This window comes from Kogia breviceps, chromosome 16, assembly GCF_026419965.1.
Source record: "Kogia breviceps isolate mKogBre1 chromosome 16, mKogBre1 haplotype 1, whole genome shotgun sequence".
Lineage (NCBI taxonomy): Eukaryota > Metazoa > Chordata > Mammalia > Artiodactyla > Physeteridae > Kogia > Kogia breviceps.
In genome coordinates this window covers 77,959,377-77,966,426 of record NC_081325.1, presented here as the reverse complement: position 1 = coordinate 77,966,426, position 7,050 = coordinate 77,959,377, and the positions used below count along the sequence as shown (strand labels likewise).

The following is a 7,050-nucleotide window of genomic DNA, read 5'->3' as shown; positions in this document are numbered from 1 at the left end:
TGAAAACTTGCCTCTATGAGTTTAATTTTCAACTTAGAGCCTAGTTCTTAAAGGCTGTTTGTTGTTGAAGTTGGTGGTCATATTAACCAGTGTGACTTGTGGATATATTAATGGTATAATGAAACTTGTCAACTGCATGATTCCATGAGCCAATATTTTCCAAATAACCAGTGCATGATGTCACAAAATCACAAATGGGTATAAGACTCATTCAAACACAGGATAAACCAGTGGATTTAAATATAAAATACGACCAAATGTTCATTGACCTGTTTTCAGATTCAGTGCAATTAACCTATAGGATACGAATGCTTGTCACATTTTGGTGTAGGGCCAAAGAATAATATCCATAATTAGTTATAAAATACTCTTCCCTTTTCCAAGTACACATCTGCGTGAGGTCCTATTTGCTTTACCTGCTTCGAGCAAAACACACAGAAGCAGACTGAATACTGAAGCAGGTATGAAAACTCACCTGTCTTCTCTTAAGCCAGATTTTTTTTAAGTTTATTTTTTAAACTTTTTATTTATTTATTTATTTGGCCACGCCATGCGGCTTGCGGGATCTTAGTTCCCTGACCGGGGATCGAACCCGGGCCCTCTGCAGTGGAAGCGCAGAGTCCTAACCACTGGACCGCCAGGGACGTCCCAACCTGGATTTAAAATAATGTACCCTTTCCACCAAACTGCCTTTCTTCTCTTGAAAATATAGGTATTTTTCACAAGAATAGGTTAAAAAATAATGTTTATTTATTATCATTGTTATATTGTATATTATAGTTATTTTAAAATAAATTAATACTTTCTAAAACTTCTCAATGTTAATTTGTAATGTGATGAGTATTTATAGGTATAACTCACACAGACAGGTCATCTACATTTTCTAAGAGGGCACTGTGCCCTGGGGACCAAAATATGTAAGAACTGCTGCTCAGAAAACTATTGTGTGATGGTCCCCCAAACCTAATGTCGCTGCAAGTGTACTTTCCTTTCTTGATATTGAGGCTGGTGAAGAATTAAATTAATTGGGAACCAACTTCAATTTCTCATATTTCCAGTGCAGAAAAGAATGTTTAAAATACACTGCATTTTGTCATGTCATAACCATCAGAGGAATGGCAGCTCAATTTCAGTCTTGGGTTGGCCACCAAAAACATCAGCTAGAGTGTCCACATTGGATAAAATTAAAACGAATTGTAGTGAAAGATTACAATAATGTTTCATCAAAATTAGTTGGGAGGGTGGGAGCTGTACGCAAGTGAAAAACAGGAGACCCCACGTTAAAGGGAACTCTTTCCTACTCTTTATCTGCACGGGTGTTGGGTTTCTAGAATTGGCCCACGGTCCTGGGACCATTTCCTGATGCCAGCTAAGCAGACTAGCCCTGGGGTTGAGGTATCACACCCTGGTCTTGGCTTCATTTACAGAAAAAGGTAAAAGTTGCCTCAGTGAACACTGGATCATTGAAACACTGAGATCCTTAAACTCTCACTTCTTAGCAAAACAAAACAATGCATAACAACTAAAAACTATTTTGTTACACTTGAAGGCATACGTAGACATGCATATCCATAAACAGACGCACTTGAAATCACACAGGCAATTTAAGGGTATTATAGAAGTGTATGATTTTGCAAGACTTTACTTTTGCTGTAGTAAAACTTGAACTCAGCACAGATTAGCGAGAAAGAAAAAAAACAATCAAAAAGGTGAGGAAATCTCTCCAGGGCATAAATACCTTCATTCCATTTGAATTCTATTCACTGTTCAGGCCTCAAGTTCTGTACAAGTTTTCAGAGTGTGTTTCTGATAGAATGCTCTTAAAAATGAAAATGTTTCAGTGCTCCTGTTCATAATTTTCAAATGTTAATAATTTGCTAATTTTAGCTCACAAATTCTTTATACTTCATAGGATTTCCCTTTTCACCAAGGTCTTCCCACGTGTTCTAAGTGAATTCTCTGATGTTTCATAGTGATTAAAAAATGACTCAATGATTTCATCCTGACAGAGCTAAAGCAATCAGAGGTTAAAATTTTTCAGAAGCATGTTGTCAATAGACCTCTAACCCTGGGGCAGGTGAAATCTAAGTCTTGAGGTCTGGGTAGCTACGGCCTAGATTAAGTAAAAAACGTGGAGAAAACGGTCTTGTTCTCCCAAACACAGGCAGGACAGGCCATGTGAGGCTGGAGGCTCACAGAGGGTGGACGGCACGTGGGGAGCTGTGCCCACAAACACAGGCCTGTTTGGATGTGTTTGTAAAGGAGTGTCCTTGAAAATAAAGAACTGCTAACAGTTACTACCCTTTCTTCAGGTATAAAATCCAAATAAAGGCTTGAAGATGTTGCCACGTGCTGAAGGCAAAGGTGTGAAAAGGTGTGGAGTTAATCTGGGCCGCGGGCTTGCGTCCCTCACGGGAAAGCCCTATGCTATTCCACCGAGCGCGAGCGCGCGTGTGTAATTCCGAGTGCTTTCTCATTTAGACAAATGTTACTCTTGAAAGAGTATCTGAGAGTAAATGCACATAGTTTATGTACCACTTGGGGTAAGAAAGAGACATTTTAATTTCTTCAGTTCTGTATAGTTTGGTGACAGCTCATTTCAAAATCCAATTTAGCTGCGGTTCGTATTTTGCAAAACTGCAATCTGTGTCTTAAGAAGAAAATCGGACAAATGCATAGTGGAGGATAACATCCAAAATTAACTTAATCTCTTGTGGAGGAAAGAGAACCCTCGTGCACTCTTGGTGGGAATGTAAGTTGCTGCAGCCACTGTGGAAAACAGTATGAAGGTTCCTCAAAATACTAAAAGTAGAACTACCATGCATGACCCACCAACTCCACTCCTGGGTATTCTTCCGAAGGAAACGAAAACACTAATTCAAAAAGATACATGCACTCCAAAGTTCATAGCAGCGTTATTTCCAATTGCCAAGATATGGAAGCAACCTAAGTGTCCATCAACAGATGAATGAAGATGTGGTACGTATATACAATGGAATATTACTCAGCCATAAAAAAGAACGAAATTTTGCCATTTGCAGCAACATGGATGGATTTGGAGGGTATCACGCTTGGTAAGATAAGACAGAGAAAGACAAGTACTGTATGTTCTCACTTATATGTGGAATCTAAAAAATAACACAAACTGATGAATATAACGAAACAGAAGCAGACTCATAGATATAGAGAACAAGCTCGTGGTTACGGGGCGGGAAGAGGGGAGGGACACTGCCCTGCAGTGGCTTCTCCATTTACAAAGGCGTGTGGGGAGGAGTGGAGGCTGCTGGCTGTGACACTCTCCTGCTCCTCCATCCTGGACACGGGGTGGGGGGGGAAGAAATGAACAGCTGGGGTCAGACAGGGAAGGAAGGTGAGAGGGCACTACCAGGTCCAAGAAGAAACGGAAGTTGTAGCATCGACTTCAAGCCAGTAGAGTTGGTATTGGGAGAGGCCTGTTTTAAATGAAGGCATGTCATTTTCCATATTCACACATTATCTGTGTATAATGGATTAGCAGATGATTTCCAAATGAAAGATGACTCATAAAATAAAAAATAAAGCTCTCAATAAAGGCAACTTGAAATATTGTCTTTTCTGGAAGTCTAATTTCTTTTCTTTTTTTTTTTAACATCTTTATTGGAGTATAATTGCTTTACAATGGTATGTTAGTTGCTGCTGTATAGCAAAGTGAATCAGCTCTACGTATACATATATCCCCAAATCCCCTCCCTCTTGCGTCTCCCTCCCACCCTCCTTATCCCACCCCTCTAGGTGGTCACAGAGCACAGAGCTGATCTCCCTGTGCTATGCGGCTGCTTCCCACTAGCTGTCTAATTTACATTTGGGAGTGTGTATATGTCCCTGCCACTCTCTCACTTCGTCCCAGCTTACCCTCCCCCGCCCCATGTCCTCAAGTCCACTCTCTACGTCTGCGTCTTTATTCCTGTCCTGCCCTACTTTCTTCAGAACCATTTTTTTCCCTTTAGATTCTATATATATATGTTAGCATACGGTATTTGTTTTTTTCTGACTTACTTCACTCTGTATGACAGACTCTAGGTCCATCCACCTCACTGCAAATAACTCAATTTCATTTCTATTTATGGCTGCGTAATATTCCATTGTATATATGTGCCACATCTTCTTTATCCATTCATCTGTCGATGGACACTTAGGTTGCTTCCATGTCCTGGCTATTGTAAATAGAGCTGCAGTGAACATTGTGGCACATGACTCTTTTTGACTTATGGTTTTCTCAGGGTATATGCCCAGTAGTGGGATTGCTGGGTCGTATGTGGTTCTATTTTTAGGTTTTTTTTTTTTTGCAGTACACAGGCCTCCCACTGCTGTGGCCTCTCCCGTTGTGGAGCCCTGGACGCGCAGGCTCAGCGGCCACGGCTCACGGGCCCAGCCGCTCCGCATTGTGGGATCTTCCCAGACCGGGGCACAAACCCGTGTCCCCTGCATCGGCAGGCGGACTCTCCACCACTGGGCCACCAGGGAAGCCCCTATTTTTAGTTTTTTAAGGAACCTCCATACTGTTCTCCATAGTGGCTGTAAGGAAGTCTAATTCCTTAAAACCAACTCTTTTTGATCAAATATGGCTTATGTTAAATAAGCAGATCTTACTAAGTCTTAAATAAAAAGCAATTTGGATTTCCTAAGAAATTGTAGAAAACCAAGATATAATGATGTGTCCAGTATAAAATTTATTACTTGGGTCACAATAGAAAAAAAATGCAGTAGTATATTAATTATAGAAGATTTTCTTTATAAACTTTATGTCACCAGAAGAAAGTGATTCCATAGTGGAGAGACAGGCATAACGTTTAAATGTTTATACGTATCAAAAAATAGGAAACGTATTTAACGTATAAACTAAAGCCACCTCGGTTTTTCTGTAACCGGGTTTAGGCGAATACACCATAAATATAAAGAAACACATTAAATAGGGAAAGGAAGGAACAAAAGTATCTGTGCGTAAGATACGCATAAATACATCCAGGTCAGGATGTTTTCAGCTACATGCTATATGCAGTTAAGTGGAAGAAAACGAAATGACATCGCTGCAGCCAGATGCTGTGAAAACAGTACTTACAAGTGTTAGCAGCAGTCGGTATACATTAATCCTCTGGCCCGGCACTTAATTACATCGCCCTTTAAGACAGACGTATAACGTAATTAGAGACTTGAACAGCTCACAGCCAGATCACTTAAAGTAACACTGTTAATGGGGTCTAGAAGTTCTCCCTTTAATATTGCCAGCGTTATAACTTCTAATTACCTTAATAATTAGGGCTCTGTCACTCATGATTGAGGTAACAGCTCCTTACGCTAATGGGTACTGGAGCTCTGGTGCGAGGCATGTTTTGATGTTCTCATCTAGTTGCTTAGGCTCGGGAGGAGCTATTTGCCCTTGGAAACCTGGCGGTTGCCGTGAGGTGGCCTGGGCATCCTCACCAGCTGCTTCAGTGCTGCCTCTGCCACTGCTGTTTTCATTCAAGAGCGAACGTAGAAACTCTATTCACTAACGACCACTCATGAAATGCAAATGTGGCACCTATGGACGAAATTTGCTGAATTTCAATTGCCCCCCCGTTGCTAGAACTGCAAAATAACAGTATAAACTTGGATGTCAAATCAACCGAGATTGAAATTAAAAGGCACCAAAATTTCTTTTATGTGCGGTTTAGGATCTGCTGCTAATTGACAAAGGTGAGAGATTTGAAAGTAAATGGGGGAAAATGAGAAGGACCTTGCCGCTCTGTTGAGAGCTGCATGGGAGTGTGCGGATAGGCGTGGTGTGCCCGCTAATTTTACATAAATCTATTGGAACAGGACAGAAAAAAAGGCGGGGAAGCACATTTGGGGGATAAAAATTGTATTCATAACGCTGACTTAAAAAAAAAAAAAAAAAACTACGGTTCTCACAGCAGTGATCTAAGAAGATATTCCTTTGGCACTGGTGCCTGGTCCACATTAAGGGGTCAAGGCCACCTGAGTGCCGTCCCAGCCATGGGTGGGCTCCCTTGCCCAGAGCCGAGTCTCTGTCTCTGGTAGAGGCACTTAGGCTCTGCGATCTTGTATGGCTGTCATTTACATGCTCGCATCTGGCCTCCCGACCGTAAGTCCTCTGAAGATAGTTGCAAACCTTAGGCATCTGTGGGTCTCTAGTGTTTAGCTGGTGCCTTTCACAGAAACAGGCAACAAAGCGTATGTTGAATGAATAAAGTGACCAACAGTTGGATAGATCAGCAAAACAAACAAACAAAAAAAAACAACTGTGACAAAGCTCGATGAGGACGTAAGACCAACACGTTCACTGAGAAGGAGGTTTATGATTTATTCCCTCGCGGTGAGTATTTTCTTTTACTTAAAAGGTGATCAGCGGAAATTAACTTACTTCATCCTGGAGCCACACGTATATTGTACAGCTGGGCTTCTGTGGAGCCCTCAGAGGGCTGTGGCCCGACTCTGAAGATACAGACACAGAAGCAGCTGTTGCCCTTCTGCGACTGTCATCCTTATAATGATGACGGGTGGCCTTCCTGCATCCTTCCCACTCAAGGCACTTCCCACTCAAGAGCCCAGATGTTCCCAAACTTGGTTCAAAGATGGTGCCCTGGGAAGGCAGGCTGCTCCTTCCAGCCCAGGTTGTCTGGAATTCCAGCCTATGAATCTGGAAAACCCAGAAAATGCTACAGTCTATCCAACTTTTCATGCCATCTCATTCGATCTTCCCCCCCCCCCCTCCAAGAAGGGCCTCTTCCCATTCTCGCTTTCCAACCGCACCAAGTGGCGACTTGAGCCCTGCTCCAGTTTATTCCACATGCTGCAGTGTGACACGGGGGTCTTAAAAGTCACGGTGCTGTGCAGAATTGCACAGTGCAAAACACAGAGCTTTATGGGGAACAAGGGTCTAGGGATACACACTCAAGACACATCATCAGTGACACATTAACAAAGAAGATGGGAGCTCGACAAAACAGTAACACATTTTTTTGCTTCTTAAGTAGTTATGAAATCCATACATACTACCATCAATATGGG

General features: G+C 41.9%; 1 non-coding gene across 1 annotated transcript; it reads right to left on the bottom strand.

The window, feature by feature from the left end:
- Positions 1 to 571: 571 nt before the first annotated feature.
- Positions 572 to 644, bottom strand: TRNAG-UCC (transfer RNA glycine (anticodon UCC)). Its single transcript has one exon. It is a non-coding gene; the product is annotated as a tRNA-Gly (tRNA).
- Between the last annotated feature and the right edge of the window lie 6,406 nt (positions 645 to 7,050).